This window comes from Lynx rufus, unplaced genomic scaffold, assembly GCF_022079265.1.
Source record: "Lynx rufus isolate CCGP_SWC_20201006 ecotype Redwood Valley unplaced genomic scaffold, mLynRuf1.p SCAF_1, whole genome shotgun sequence".
NCBI lineage: Eukaryota > Metazoa > Chordata > Mammalia > Carnivora > Felidae > Lynx > Lynx rufus.
The window spans coordinates 176,001,495-176,017,141 of record NW_025814823.1 but is presented as its reverse complement, the minus strand read 5'-3'; the positions used below and the strand labels follow the sequence as shown (position 1 = coordinate 176,017,141).

Genomic DNA, 15,647 nt, shown 5'->3' with positions numbered 1-15,647 from the left:
ACAGGATTATACCTTTACCTCCTGGGTCTGCGGTGCTTTTCAGCAGAGTGGCTAGAGGTTATCTCCCCGTGGCACTGTTGTTGAACTTGGCCGAGAGTCTTGCACTGACCGGTGGGACGTGGGTGGGTATGCGGTGAGCAGAGGCTCTAAATGTGCTTGTGTGGGTCAGTCTTCTGTACTCCTGTTATCCGACAGAGAAAAATGTCCCCTGGTCCACAAGGGGTGAGGAGCCCATGGCGTAGACCCAACTCAACCTGCAGCCTGGAGCCGAGCCCAGGCAGCCCCAGCAGGAGCACGATTTATCTTCAGATTCATGAGCAAGAAAAAAAAAAAATGCTCGTTAGTGTAAGACACTGGGTTTGGTGGTTGTTACACAGAATTAGTGCAGTAATTGCCGATTTCTACACAGAAGCGTCCCCCTTCCACTCTCAGGTGCTTGTTGGGGCTCAGCACCACCCAGGGAGCAGACGGAGAGCATGACCCAGGTGTGGTCAGTAGGTGAATCTGTGCCTGTGACTCCATTTGCCACCCCCCACCATCCGCTCTCTGCCCAACTCTTGTGTGCTCCAAGCCCAGGGCCCCTTTCTCGTCTGTGGTCCCCACTGAGCTGGTAACACGATTTCCTTTCCTTGCTCCTCAGGCAAAGCTCCTCTAACAGAGGAAGTTAGAGATGCTGTCTGTACCATTATCAGCTGCCTCGGTGCCTCTGTGGGCTCCCTAACCCACTCCACATCCCTGTGAACGGACCTTGTAGGCCTTTCTATTCAGAGTCCCCCCAGTGCGTACCCTCTGCTTCCAAATAAGATTTGGCTTGGTCCAGTACCCTGCTTCCGCATATGCTCTTGGGCAACTTACTTAAATGTCATTTTTCCCCCAATTGACAAAATAGGGATTATACTGTTGCCCTTTCAGGGCTGTTGCGAGAGAGATCAGATCATGGACTGTCAGTACCTAGCCTTGCACTGAACTCATAGGGGTTGCAATACAGGTTAATTCTCCCAGCCCATCTTGCTATGGACAGCATCTAATGTTATGCCAGGCACACACCGAAGCATTAATAAATATTTGTAGTTTGAAAATCCCTATGGTAGATTTTCTTCCTTTGACCTTTTGATTATTTTCCCTCTAAAAATAGCAGAATAAGGCCCCAAGTGCCATGGTGACAGTCTCTATAGAAATCCATAGCTTGTTCTCAGCACACCTACGGATGCCAGTGGGAGGCTGGCATAGATTTGGACCAATAGAGAGAAGGCATGCTTAGCCTTGTCCTGGTTACAAAGAACATTTTTTTCCTTTCAAATGGACCTTCCTGTCCCCAATTCAGCACCACCTAGCTTTCTCCTAATGTGGGTTAATTTTCCACCAGCTCCTAGAAAGAGTATATTTCAAGTCTCTCCTGGGACAGACAGAGGAGTTTCAAGCAGGATAAAGCAAGTTTCAGTGGAGAGTATTTGGAGCCTGCTGTGGAGTCAGGCTGCCCTGATTGCATTTCTGCCGGGGGGGGGGGGGGGACTGTTTTTGCTTAGAACAGGTAATCCCTTCGGGCGCTGTAATCTGAGGTTAGAAATAGACTTGTGTTGCTACCAGAAATCCCTGCTGTTCTGGCCTTTTCTTTGTCAGGCTTGCCTGACAGGTTGGGAATGTGTTGGCTTAGGAATGAGGGTCCTTTACTGAAACCAAGGAGGGCCTGTGTCCCTTTAAGAGGGTCCTTAAAGAGGAACAGTCAGAGAATCACAGAGATGAAGGCCAGATGGCCAGTAAACAGGATGGCAGTGAGTTAGGGAGGGGACCAGCTGGGCCGTCTGCTTTAGTCACCTTGCAGGGGAGAAGACTTCGGTCAGTGGCTGAAGTTGAAGATTAGGGTGAGGGCTGGGCCCCCTGATCCAGGGCCCTCAGAATGGCCCCCACCTCCTCAGAGTTCTAGACCCAGGAGGCAGTGGGGAAGCAACAGAACAACCATGGGCTGTGAGGCCAAATAGATCTGGGTTCAAAGCCTCCCTGTGTTCCCTGGACAGTGATGTAATCTGTTGGAACCTCATCTGTAAAATGGGATGAAAATCCCATCTCATCTGTAAAATGGGATGAAAATCCCATCTCACAAGTGCCCTGTGGAGTACACATGAGTTTGAGTACAGTGCATGGGGGAAAGGAGGTGCTCAAGAAATTTTAGTCCCCCTCTCCTCTGGAGAACATACTGATAACTTATCAACTAAGAAAGGCATAAGGGAGAATCTCTGAGAGTCTGGAGTCCTGGCAATTTAAAAATGAAATCTCCAAATCCTGCTTGTTAAATATCTTACTGAGAATGTGAGCGTATCACTTAGGACTAGTATCAGCTACCTGTAACAGAAAACCCAGATAATAGGGGCTTAAAGAAGATAAGGATTTATTTTTCTCTTGTATAAAAGCAGTTCTGATGCAGATAGTCAAGGGCTGGCTCCCTGGTCGTCCCCTCCAAGGAGCCAAGGCTCCTTCTATCTGTGTCCTGCTGCCTTAGAACGTAGTTCCCATCATCAAGGTCATCGCATGGCCATAAAATGTTGCCACAGCTCCAGCCATTATGGCTACATTCCAAGCATGGAAAGGACAGGAGAAGTGCAAGAGAGTGCAGCCCTCAGATGAGTCAGCACTTTAAAAAGAAACAAACAAAAAACTACCAGAAGGTCCACCTGATGTCTTCTACTTTTAGCTTATTGGCCACCCCCTAAAGCAAGGGAGGCTGGGAAATATATTGGGCGGGGGACCACTAATACAGGAGTTCTGCTGGTAAGGAGAAAGAGGAGAATGTTATCCCTGCTATAGCCAATACCGCAGCTTCTTCGGTTTCACTGGAAAGGTCTGCCTGGGCCAACATCGGGAATATTTTCCCGGGAAAAATAAAGCATTTCAGTTTTCTGCCTTCTCTACTGTCGGTTCTCACCCAGCCGACCAGCTATTTCTGGAAAGGCCGCTCACTGGTGAGAGTGATGTCAGAGGGCTGGGGTATGCAGCTGACCTCAAAAGCAGAGATCCTGACCATATCTCTTACTGGCCACTCTCTTCGGGCAAGTTACTTAACAGCACCTCTGAGGATGCACGGAGTCCCACAGGGATCGATGAAATACTTAAGGCAAAGCGTTCATCAAGGGCCTGGTGCCCAACGGGTTGTCAGCAGAGGTTAATTCCCGTCCCTTCCAATCTCGCATTGCCTACCCACCGCACTGATGTTAGTAAACCAAACAGCCTGCACCCAACCTCGGACGGTACATAGATACTCTGAGCCAGAAAAGTTCGGAATCAGAAGCTCAGGTCGATCGCACATAGGTTCCGGGCTGAAAACTTACACGGAGCAGTCTAAAGCTCTACGGGTAACAATCAACTTCTAAAATATTCTGCGTGATCTCATCCCTGCCTACCTTATTCGCTGCATCAGTTACCTACGGCTGTGCGACCAATTGCCTCAAAGCGTAGCGGCTTAGAAAACAACCCAGCTGTATTATGTCACAGTTTCTGTGGGTTGGGAATCTGGGTGTGGGTCAGCTGCATCCTGTGGCCCAGTGTCTCGCACAAGACCAATCACGTTATCACCTGGGACTGCAGTCATCTTGAGGTCCCTCTCGGGGCGACTCGGTTTTGGAGCTCGCTCGTGCGGTTGTTGGCAGGATTCAGCTCCTCACTGGTTGCTGGCTGAAGGCTCCCTCAGTTTCTAGCCACATGGGCTTCTCTATAGGGCAGTTCACAACATGGCGGCTCACTTTATCAGAACAAACAAGTGAAAAAGAAGCAAGGGATGGAGTATGGGCAAGACGGAAGTCTTTTATAACCTACTCTCAGAAGAGGCATGTCATTGCTATTTTAGCCTGTTCTAGAATCAAGTCACTAGAGCCAGTGCAACCTCAAAGGGAAGAAGAGGGGCGTTTTAGAAGCTCCCATCAATGTACTGCTTCACCCACCCTTCACTCTCAGGGTTCCAGACACGGGGGCCTATTTCCTTCCATGAACAAGTCCATACCTTCCTACCACGGGACCTTTGCACAGTGATTCTGTCTGCCTGGTAACCCCTCCCCTCCCGGCTTAGTTCAGATTTCGTCTCCGGCCTCATTTTTGCAGAGAAGCCTTTCCTGACCACCGTCCTCCCGAGACACGGGAAGGAGAGGTGCCTGAAACGTGACTCAGCATTGGGTGACTCCATTACCTTCGAGCCTGGTCACTGACTGTCCACCTCTCATCTTGTATGGTTTACTATGTTGGGACTCTCCAGCAGTAACTCTAATCCTCAGACAGACTGGATCTGGTTCATGGATTCTTGGTGTATCATGCTGGGCTGCCCCAGCAGTCAAAACAGAGGAAAGAGACAGACCCTGATTTCAGGCAGGGTCCCAGCTCTGAATACATGTGTGTTTCTGGCCAAGTTGCTTTTACCATCTGTGTTCATTTATTCACTTGGACTAGGTGGGATCGTCAGTCCACAAACCCGGGTGTGGGATAAATATAAATTTCTCTATCATGCCGCACTGAATTCAGTTTCTCTTTGGAACCTCCATTTGGCTGGAGTAGGTAGCAGCTCATTTGCAGAGACCCTTTCCCCAGAGACCGTATCTGTGCTCGGTGTGCAAAGGTGATGGGAGAAAGGCCACCTGGTCTTTGATGTCACCTGTCTGTGGCATTTATCTTTCTGAGTCATTGGTCAATGCAGGTCTCCATGGAGCTGTCCCTATTTCCTGTCTGCAACCTGTCTCGGGTCAAGTGACTCTGTTATTTTTATGACATTCTGGGTTTCACAGGAAACGTGGCATTATTTTTGGTGCCCCACAGGATTGTGGGAAGCTCTAAGAAGTATCTGAGCCTCTGACCACCTAGATGTGCCACGTGGCCACTTCTGCTCTTTTGGGCCTTCCTGCCTCCCCGGGACTGCCTCTTCTCTTCTGCTCAGAGACCCCACACACCAGCCCTCTGGGGCTTTGCCCCTGCCCCACACCCCGCCCCGGGAGCTGAGGGTGCAGGCCTCCCACAGGAGCGTGGGCACCATCCTTACTCTCCCAGCCCTTTCCACATGACTCCCGGGAACATTCTTCTATCTGCAGAGGAGGGGGGGATGCCGTGCTTTGCTCACGATGCCTGCCTCCAAATGTTTTTGGCTAAGCCGTGAGTTCTTTCGGCTCTTCTGAGAATCTGGTCTCGGAAGCTCGAAAGCCAAGGAACACTCCTGAGCCAGCGTGATAAGGGACACCGGAGGGTGTGGAGGCCCAGGGGAGGGGCCCCATCTGGGCCGACTGTCCAGGAGGGGTGGGCCCGGGAGGCCAGAGCTGAGCTGAGATGTGAGTGGAGTTACATAAGCAAGGGCAGGGCAGCTCGGCCGCGAGAAGAGCCTGTTCAAAGGTGGGAGGTATGGAGGCGGGCCTCTGGGTGGCTGCCGTGTGTGAGAAGGGAAGGCGGATTGTGTCTCCAGGAGCAGCAACAGATAAGGTTGGAGAAATAAGCAGGGATCTGGTAACAAAAGGTCTTGGATGTCAGGCCCAGGCGTTCGGATTTTATCTGCGGGAAATGTAGATCCATGGGAGGGTTTTTAAGTATGCGGTGATGTGGCCGGCTTTGCACTTTCGAATGTTCTCTCTGGGCCAAGGCGGAGGGCGGGCTGGAGGCAGCACACTAGTGAGGAGCCTGCTGCCACCACCTGGGCGTGGAAAGACAGGGCTGTGGTGAGAAGATGGAGATGGGGTGCAGGGGGCTGACTCCCAAGAGACCAGAGGGCAAGCCCATCCGGGCTTGATACCCGAGGGGACGTGGAGGCACCAAAGCTAAGAGTCTAGGACAACCCTGTGGCCTCAGAGGGTAGCATTTACTGAGCTGGCAGGGTGGCGGCCCCAAGAGAAAAAGGTTGGAGGGGAGGCAGCGGTTGGTTTGGTCTGAAGTCCAGGATTAAGCGGACAATGGCCCTGCGGGTGGTCCAGTTCTGAACCTCAGCAGAAGACTTTGGAGCAGAAAAGCCCACATCAGGAGTATGTGAGAGAGGCAGCCTCAGGACTCCAGTACTTTCTAAGAGTTACTGTGGGCTGTGGTCAGCTGGGATGTTCCAACAGCAGATGACCTTGCAGTGCAGGCGACTGGGACCCGAAGGCATACGAGACATCAGGACTCATTGAGGAAGAGAGGTCAAGGGCTGCTCCCGGGGCCTCAGCTATCCCATCAGGGACCCGGATGTAGCTTGCTTTCTGCTGCACCCTGCTCTGGACTTTTGGTCTTGATGCTAATCCCTCTTGCCAGCAGATGCCTGCTGCCTCCGAAATTTCCCTGTTTCGGAGAAAGAGACCAGTTTTCCAGGACACGAGACATTTCCCCCAGTTTAGCCAGCGTGTTGGCATTGGTACTTGAGATGACATTTATTCGTCATCCCAGTGTGAACAGAGTGTGGTGTGCCTAGCAGCATTTTAGTGGCACCGTAAAGCGTTCGGGAGGCAACAGGGCTCCAAGGAAAGAGGATAGCCTTCGAGGCCAAACAGACCCGAATCCTGGCCTTTCTGTGAATGTTGAGTAGGCCGCTTGCCCTCTCTGAATGTCCCTTTTAGCGTCTCTGAAACAGACAGTCAAGGGCTGCAAGTGTCCAGGGAGACGATTCTTGGGGAGTGGCGAGCAGTTCCTGGCACACGGTAGCCTCTCCTTCACCACGTTAGCACCCCTGCCCCCCCACTCAACCTTTCTCCCCTTGAGGGGACGTCGCCGTCTTCAAGAACAACCCCAGGATGCCGCGCCTGGGTGGCTCAGTCAGTTGAGCCTCCGACGCTTGGTTTTGGCTCAGGTCATGATCTCACAGTTGGTGGGTTCAAGCCCCACATGGGGCTCTGTGCCGATGGCGCTGAGCCTGCTTGAGGTTCTCTTTCTCCCCTTCTTTCTCTGCCCCTGCCCAGCTTGTGCTCTCTCTCTCAGAATAAATCAGTAAGCTTTAAAAAAAAATGTTTTCAGGAACAACCCAGGAGAAGACCCAGTCCAACCCCATGAAATGAATTGCCAGTGGTAGAATTTCACGCAGACGCTGAGGGGCACGGGGGTTTGAGGTGACAGGAGTAGGGAAAATAGGTGGTTTGGTTAATATATGCTTACAGCTTAGATCCACTCTGTTCACATCGGGCAATCCCAATGAATAGAGTCGCAACTGGGAAGCAAGAGAGTGATTAAAAAAAAATAAATAAAAGTCTTGAAAGCCACCTGTGTCTTGTTAGAGTTCAAGCTAGCAGAAATAGAGCCTCCCTCGCCCTCAGATGCCTCTGTTCTGCTCGTTAGCCTGGCAAAGCTGTGAGTAAGCTCAGAGCCTGCTCGCAGGGGGGGGAGTGGCTCTGCCTGGTGTGCCCGATGAGTCACTGCCACCTGCCCTGGTCCCCTGCCTGCCAGGTGGCCACTATCTTTGGACATTTTTGTTTTCCTTTGTGGGGAAGGATAATTATGGCCTCCATGCCCTGTGGCTTGATCCATTCTGCCTGCCCAGACAGGGGCAGAGATCCTTCACAAAACCTTCTTTTTTTTTTTTTTAAGGGAAACCGGGTGGTGGCAGGGGAGGGAGGGGACTTGAGTATGCCTAGGGTGTGCAGAAGCACCGGTGGCACAAGCGTAGGACCCTTTCGGGATTTGCAAGATGCTTAACTGTGCCCCACCAGTTACCGCCGCCGAATGCAGTTGGTACGCAAAGTGGCTTAATTGACCTACAGGTTGGTTGAGTTTTAAAACCCGGTACCCATGCAAGAGAGAGGAAAACAGATCTGACAGATCCAAGATGAGGCTGTGTGGTTTACGCAAACACGGACAAAAAACATCCGGGGACAGAACGGCCTCACGTAGAAAACGGCCTGGTGATTAGACAGATAAATGGATGGACGAATGGATGGATGGGTGTTAGCTGAGAGGGAGCAAGGGGAAAGGCAGACCCCAGGACCTTTTGGATTATGTATGTAGAACCCAACACCCTGTGCGTACGGAAGGTGTTCTAGATGGGCACTGGACACTGACAAGTCAACCCAGGACCGGAGAGAATGTGTCGATTCTTTCTGAAGAGTTACTCCACACCTGGATGTGGCGGAGGTGGCTGTAGAAGTCATCAGTTGAGTTGGGTCACGATGGAAAACATTTGTGCACGAAGTCTGTAGTTGTTAGGTTCTGAGCGTGCACTGAGCCATCATATTCCTGGCTTTGAATTGCCACCCCAGGAAGGAACCTTGGGTGCATTATTTAACCTCTCTGGATCTCGGTTTCCTCATGTACGAATGAATGCCTGTTTCATGGAGAGGATAGAATGAGGCATACAGTTAGAACTTGGTCCCTGGTCGGGATTACACTTGTGTGTATTACTTTTTTCAACCTACTTTAATCGTCAGGGAACATCGTGCCAGGTCCCTGCTAGACGCTAAGGATATAGACTTCTTTGTTTCATTTTACAAATGTTTGTTGAGCACCTACTGTGTGCCTGGCAGACACTGCTAAGTCCTGGAGGTTGGACTTAGGGGGAAACAGACAAGACCCCTGCCCACTAGGTGCCTCTAGCCTGGCAAGGAAGACGGGCATTCAAATAATTAATGTACTTAGCATAGACAGGTCTGTGATGAGCCAGCCCAATGGGCTGGACACAAAGAGTATCGAGGCCTCTGCAAATGGGAAAACTGAAGCACAGAAAAGTGAGACGTGCCCAGGTCCCCTCACCCCGTGGGTGGCGAGAGCCTCAACTGGAACACAGACCAGCCTGACTCCAAAGTCCACATCCTTTCTCAACAACGCACAGCGGTGGCTGTGTGTTCCAAGCTTCTGGACGAAGACATCAGGCTGGGCAGAGTTGAGAAAATGCACAGACACAGAGGGAGTCATTTTTCAGAGTCTCCAATTTGGGAAAGATGTAACTTCTGGGATCCAGAGGAGAGGATTTGAGAAGAGTCAGCGCCTGCTGCCCCCCGAGGGGTGCTGGGTGATTCTCAGTGGATGGATGTGGGTCTACGGGAGGATGTGTGCGTCTATGCCTGGTTCTATGAACATGTGAATGTGTGTGTATTTCTGCCCCGGTCTGTGTGTTTGTATGCCGTCTGCATGTAGAGGGGAGGCAGGCTGCTGTGCCTGTCAGTGCGTGTGTCTGTTGTTCCGTCCGTACATTTCTGTGTGTGGCTCTATTTATATGTGTGTTTCCATATGTCTACGTGTGTGAGTGTCTGTGCTAGTGACCCTGTGTGTGTCGGAGTTGGGGGGGTGGGTAGATTCGTGTGTGTCTGTATCTGTGTATTTGTATTTGTGCCTGTATGTGCGTGTGTGTGTGTGTGTGTGTGTGTCAGTGTCCGTGAGGGTCTGTGTGTGTGTGTGCCTGGGTGGGGGATGGTGTGGTGTGGCCCGCCTCCCACCCCCCCCCCCGATGTTTCGGTGGCGCTGATCTAACTTGTCCTGCAGAACTGGGGAAATGACAACGTCAGTACGTCTAGCCTTATCTCCCAGCCTGCCGCTCTGTCAGAGGAAATGAGGTTTGCTTGGCACATCTACTCTTTATGATGTCATTTTGGCTGTGATCTGCGTGTCCTGCTCCCCTAGGTATTTGTCTTTTGATCGCCTAATGAATACCTGCCAACGTAGAGATGAAGAGAGCAGGCATTTTGGAGGGGTTTTTTTCAAGAATTTTTTTTTTTTTTTTTAAAGCATGTTAGCCGTCCATCTCTTTGCTGTGGACTTGGAAACCACGGTAAAGGGTTTAGAGCTCTGGCTTTGAAATGCTAAGACTTCGGCTCAAGTGTTCAGTTGGCCCTTTCAAAAGCTGTGTGACCTTGGAGGGGACACTGTGCGTCTCGGAGCCACAGCTCTTTTCCTGCTAACTTCAGAAAGTTCTTTGGAGGGGCAAATATAATAACAGAAGACTATGCTCTCAGAAATCCACACAGTCCTTAGATGGCATGATGTCAAGGCAGAAAGGCCCAGCAAGAGGCCTCTGGGCTCAGAGGTCAGGCAGACTCTGGGTTTGGGTCCTGGCTCCCTTCTTTTCCCAGTGTATGACATTGAGCAAGTTATTATACCTCTCTGAGCCTCAGATCGCTTCTGTGATAAATAGGATAGTGCATCTAAAGCACTCAGCCCACTGCTGGCCACCGTGAGGACCCCCAAAATGAGAGCTGTCAATATTTTTAATAATGCAGGAAAGGTGACAGCAGTAGTTATCATTTGTCCCCTTTCAGACTTGCAGTGAGTATAAGCAAGATAAAGACTTTGGAAGTGCAGGGTGAAATGGGGAGTGTGATAGGAGTGATTTACTATTATTTGTTTTTACTATTTCAAGATGCAGCATCGGCAGAGTGTTCTTGGCATCACCACACTCTTGGCAAGTGCTTCGCGTTTCATCTAGAACTCAGAGACCGTTCTAGTTGCACAGAAGGCTGAGAACAAGATGGCCTCCAGCCCAGAGAGGTCTGGGCTGGCTGCCGGGGGCTGACTTCCCCAGGACTCATCCCCAGCCCTTCCAACTGCACCCCTTCTGGAAGATTGCCTCACTCCATCCTCAACACCCCCCTTGCCTTGGAAGATGCTCTTCCTTCCCCCTGGAATATTCCTCATCACCATTCTATGCCCTAGATCACCTGGGCTGGGATCCAGGTGCCTCTGCCCGAGCTAAGTCCCTGCTCTGTACCCCCAGGGCACCATGGATTCGCCCAACCATGCATGACATCCAGGACACTGGAATGCTCTGCTCTCTGTCTGGCTGCCTCCCAGCCGGTACCCTCCAGGAGGGCAGGGACAGGGACCACGAAACCCTCAGTGGATGTTTGCAGAGTGGACACATGGAGATTGGCTGGCTCCTCTCATTTTCTGGCCTTACGTCCCTCAGAGGCAATACCTTCAGATGGCAATATATTCATTTCATCTGGACCCACTTCTGACAGCCATTTTGTTCAGTAACAGAGATGCTGGAATGATGTCGCCTGTTGATTATTTTGGGGGTTTTGGGTTTGCTTTCGAAACCGATGGGTTTGCTTTTGAAACCGATGGGTTCATTTCCTCTGGACTGCTTGTCTCAAATAATGGTGCCACGCAGACCAGAGGACAAAAGATTCCCAAGTGTTTGACCTGCTTCAGCCTGTGTTTTGGGGCTAACATGTGGGTTTGCTGCAGTGACCGTGGAGCTCTTGCCAGAGCTGGGCTCCCAGGACAGATGTTGGAATGCTCTGCAATTTCAGATGAGTCTTTTCATGGTCAGGTGGGCATCATTCAAGGAGAGATGTATGGTCTATCTGCCTGATGAGGTGTGAGCCTCACAGTGCGAGCCTTTCTCTCACCTAATAACCACCTGGCACACCCAGTTGGCATTCTGGCATTTGGGCCACCTCATGGTGCAGAGCAGGGGTCACCAAATGACACCCCTCAAGCCAAATCTAGCCCACAACCTGTTTTTGTAAATAAAGTTTTATCGGAACACAGCCATGCCCATTCATTTACCATTCAAGGTCTATGGCTGCTTTCGAACTATAATGGCAGAACTGAGTAATTACGACAGAGACCGTAAGGCTTGCAAGGACTAAAAAATTTTCTGTCTGGACCTTTATCGGAACACCAGATTAAAGAAGAATCTGGTTGAGCTAAATCAGTAACCCTGAGTATCATCCCATCTCCTTGCTCTCCCTCAGCCTTGACATTGGGCTGATCGCCGAGACCAGATTACTTTGCCCCACTATACCATACATTTTCCACCCATCTCTTCCTCAAGTGCCACTGCCTTGGCTTAACTCTGTCCCCACCCCTCTTGACTGTCACCAGGGCCACCATGAGCCTGTAAGGTGTCTGGGTGAATTAGATAAAGATGTCTTCTCTTGGTAGCTGCAGCTCTATGATACGCATGGTGAGCAATAGGAGTGCTTCTGTGCAGGGAAAAAGCCACCTAAGCCTATTGATTATACCTAATCAATTACAGCTCTCATACCTACTGATTATATCTATTGATTATACATTCTCCTCACCTCCTTATCCAGGTAGCCCTTCGCACTAGAGCTAGAGTGATCCTTCTAGCAAGCTGCGTTCCTCGCCTGCTCAACCCCTCCATACCACTCCCCACCCCCATCCTCACGGCAGAGCCCATGTGCATGACATTCAAGCCTGTCATCGTTAGGTCTTTGTCAGTCTCCCAGCCCCATGCATGTCTCACCACCTGCTCGGCCTACCTCACACCTGAGCACTGTCCTACAATTCGAAGTACCCTTGACTTAGACACCCATGCTGTTCATACTTTGGGGACTGGCACGGTCATGTCCTTCGTGACCTACTCTATTTGTCCTCGTATCCATCTGAAAAATGCCTCGTCTTCCTTCAGGCCCACTGCAAGCATCTCAAATGTCTTCACACACTGTGGTTCACAATGTATGCACAGATCCGAAAATCAGGGTAGTGGGTCTTGACCAGTTTGAAGGATGCTCCAGACTAGAAAAGAAGGGTGCACCGCCCTTTGTCAGGTGCCCTCATGGCGTAGGATGAACATCACAGGCTCTGGGGCCACACTGCCTGGGGTCAAGTCTGGCTCCACAGTTTATTAGCAAATGATCTTGGGAAGAGATTTAATCACTGTGCCTCAGTTTCCTCATCTGGAAAACAAGGATAACGACAGCACTTTCTTCAGAGCTTGTTGTGAAAATAAAGTGAATATATTAATATAGCCGTGTAAATTGTACACACAGCTTAGAAAGATGCCCTGCGACACGGCAAGTGCTATAAACTGTGTTCGGCTGGTGCGTGCATGCTTGCACACGTGTGTGTGCACGTGTGTGTGTGACTGTGGTTTTTGATGAGTACTAACTGAAAGCTGCCTCTTAGGCTGGAATCTGTTCTGATCCTTATTAAAGCAATTATTCGACTATATTAGGATTTTTAACAATTTTTTAGTGTTTATATATTTTGAGAGAGGGCACAAGCAGAGGAGGGGCAGAGAGAGAGAGAGAGGGAGAGAGAGAATCCCAAGCAAGCTCCATGCTGTCAGTGCAGAGCCCTAAGCAGGCTCACGATCTGTGAGATCATGACCTGAGCCAAAATCAAGAGTCAGACGTTTAACCGACTGAGCCACCCAGGCGCCCCATATATTACGATTTTTAAAAATTTTGCTTTTCTGTCTCCTTTACTAAACAGTGAACTCCTGGAGGGCAGCAAGTATGTCTTGTTATCTGCGTTCTAAGCATCCAGCACCGTGCTTGGTTGATTTTTGTAATAAATGAGGAAAGGAGGCCTAGATCCTGAAACCGAACCACCACCACGGGGTCTCCTTCCTACAATTGCAGGGGTCAGAATCCTCCTGCCCCTCCCACCCCCACCCCCACCTTCTCCTGTGAGAAATGTGCCCAGCTTGGACGGGATTTGGATGACTCTCTCGGGCTCTCTGTTCTCCACGATGAGGTGAGAATAGGTGACCACATCTGACTGTCAGCGAGAAGGGAGGAGGGCATAAGGGACCCTCGAGCGAGAAATGGAGCTTCCAAACTGATTCTGAGGAAAATGGAAACTCCAGCTGACCTAAGAGATTTCTATAATGAGAGAAAACCAATTTAAATGCAAATAGCCCAAAGCATAGTTGGGGAAAGGCATCGCACTGCAGAGAAAGGCTGGGGAAAACAAACAGAGCCCTCATCACGAGGCCAGTTCACTGCTGGACGGGAGGGCTGCTTTATCCATTTAGGATTAAAGTCTAAACTAGTGACAAAGAGTCACATGCGTCGCTGGCAGCCTTCCCTGCTGCTTCATGGTGCCGACTGAGAAATGGGCGTCCCTAAGGGAGGCGGTCATCAGCCACTACCACTTAGGGAGCCGCTGTCAGATATCCGTTGCTCTGCAGGACATAGAGAACAAAAGATGCCCCAGAGACGGGCACTGCCTCTGAGGGGCTCACAGCCTAGGGGAAAGGTTAGAACTTGGAGTCGATTCTGGCACCACAATAGGTACTAATGTTTTACTGAGCATTTACTATGTACCGCCCCCCCACCCCGTCTGAATATTGTATGTGATGGTAATTCGTCAGATTCTCACAGTGACCCTGTGAAGTGGGATCTGTTATTATTCCCATTTGACAGACAAGGAAACTGAAGTTCTAAGAGGCAAGGAACTTGCTCCTGTGTGTTGGAATTCAGACCCAGACAGAATGGCTCCGGGGCTCTGGCCCCTACTCATCCCGTGGATGCACTCGTGCATGAGCAGCGGTGCCCAAGTCAGGATGCCCTGGGACAGAGTTGACCACTGGCTTTGGCCTGGAGCCAAAGTGTGGAGGCTTCAAAGTGTGGATTGCCCCGCCACTCACTGTGTGATCTTGGGGGACACTTTCCCTCTCTGAGCCTCATTTACTGAAATAAAAGGAAGGCGGTGGCCAAAAATAATTTTAGGCCATAAAATTATATTATTCTAGGACTCCAGCTGCCCTCGAGAATAGCCATTGCCTGGTTGATAAAAACACCTCCTCTGTCTTCCTTCATACGCCCCCAACCCCCACCCCGGCCCTCTACCCATGCTGGCCCATAGCTGTTGCAAGGGACCACTTTAATTTCCTCTTCTGGTTTCATAATTCAAGGACAACACCATCTGCTACATGAAATCCACGTTCCCTGCTAGCCTCCTTCTCAAAACAAGAGATGGATAAAGGCTTCATCCGGTTTATTCCACGGATAGAGCAAGAGCCGGCAAAACCAAGTGGGGATGGCTTGGCCTTGAAAGCTGTATTAGTCCCCTGATCTGGTGGGGCCCCAGAGCCCGTTCTGTCACCCTCACCACCTACCGCAGCCAAATCGTGGTGGTGATGATGACGACGGTGACGACGATGTGTGACCTTTACCAAGGCTCTTCTGAGTCAGGCAGGCATTTTCTTAAGTTTCTTTCTTTCTTTCTTTCTTTTTTTTTTTTTTTTTTTTTTGTGGATTCACTTATTTCATCCCTGTGACATCCCTACAAGGAAAGGGCTAAAAATAACGGCCCCACTTTACAGATGCAGAAACTGAGGCCCGGCGGGGGGGCTTAAGAAATTTGCCAAAGGCAGTGCAGCCCGCAAACAGCAGAGGCTGAGTTGAACTGGCTGGGGAAATTGTCACCTCCACGCTGAGATGGCCGGCCTGAGAGGATCCAGGCTCCCGGCTCCGGTTCTGACCTCTGACATTTGGGGCATCGGGGGCACTCTCCTTTACTAAACATTCAGGTGACACGTGTTTACTGAGCAGCCCGCGGCGTGCCAGGCGCTGCTGTCCGTGCTGGGAAGCAGCAGAGAACAAGGCCCGCGGGGGTCCTCTCTCACGGGGCTGGATGTCTAGTATAAGCACAGACTAACGCGATCATTGCAGGTGATGATAAAATGCCACAGAGAAAATACAGTAGGGGGCGTGAGGAAGGAATGGGTGATGGGCAGGGAGGACTCCCGGAGCAGGGGGCCTCCGAGCGGAGATGTGGCCATGCAGTCGTGCCGCGGGTTTCTCAGCCTCAGCACCGTGGCCGTGTGGCCCTAGTAAGTGTTATGGAGCCTGTTGTGTGTGTGGGCAGCTGTTCAGCAGCGTCTCTGGCCCCACCCACGAGATGCCAGTAGTAGCCCCTCTCTGGTGGGACCTTGCGAAATGTCCCCGAAGGGCAAAATCACCCCCCCCCCCCCCCCGGGTGAGAATCGCTGAGTCATGAGCTCAGCAAAGCAACGGCACTGGGTGGAAAGAATGGCA

At 50.9% G+C, this 15,647-nt stretch overlaps 1 long non-coding RNA gene across 1 annotated transcript; it reads left to right on the top strand.

Moving 5' to 3' along the window:
• Positions 1-5,298: 5,298 nt before the first annotated feature.
• LOC124520250 (uncharacterized) lies at positions 5,299-11,402 on the top strand. Its single transcript, XR_006964291.1, has 2 exons — positions 5,299-5,445; positions 10,268-11,402. It is a non-coding gene; the product is annotated as an uncharacterized LOC124520250 (long non-coding RNA).
• Positions 11,403-15,647: the final 4,245 nt, after the last annotated feature.